Below are 422 nucleotides of genomic sequence, written 5' to 3'. Positions count from 1 at the left end.
TGAAGCACTGATGAGTGGCTTTCCAGGTTCCACTTTAGTATGGATGTGGAAGTCAACTTTCTGGGCAACTATAAAAGCCCACAGTGCCAAGAGTCTCTGAGCCCTGTTTTTTTTCCTTGCAGTTAGAGTTGTTCATTTGCCTTCCCCAAGCAAGCATTCTGTGCACCAGGAAAGACATATAAAAGTGGTGGATCCTCTCTCCCAATACTGTCTACTGCTCCATTTGCTCTCTCTTGGTTCCTGCATGGATTAAATTTTGGGGTCCCCACCGTGTCACCTAGTGTACCACCGAGACCACCCTTGGTACCGACCAGCTTCCCTGTCCCTCATTAAAAAAAATAATTTAAAAAATCCAGGAGGTTGGCTTGCTGCAAGACAAAACATTGGTTTCCAACCATAGAGTAGACTTCATTTTCAGGAAG

This window comes from Python bivittatus, unplaced genomic scaffold, assembly GCF_059951505.1.
Source record: "Python bivittatus isolate LINGU-HERP-01145 unplaced genomic scaffold, Pbiv_v1 ctg000680_np1212, whole genome shotgun sequence".
In the NCBI taxonomy this organism is placed as follows: domain Eukaryota; kingdom Metazoa; phylum Chordata; class Lepidosauria; order Squamata; family Pythonidae; genus Python; species Python bivittatus.
Note: the sequence above shows the minus strand (reverse complement) of the source record.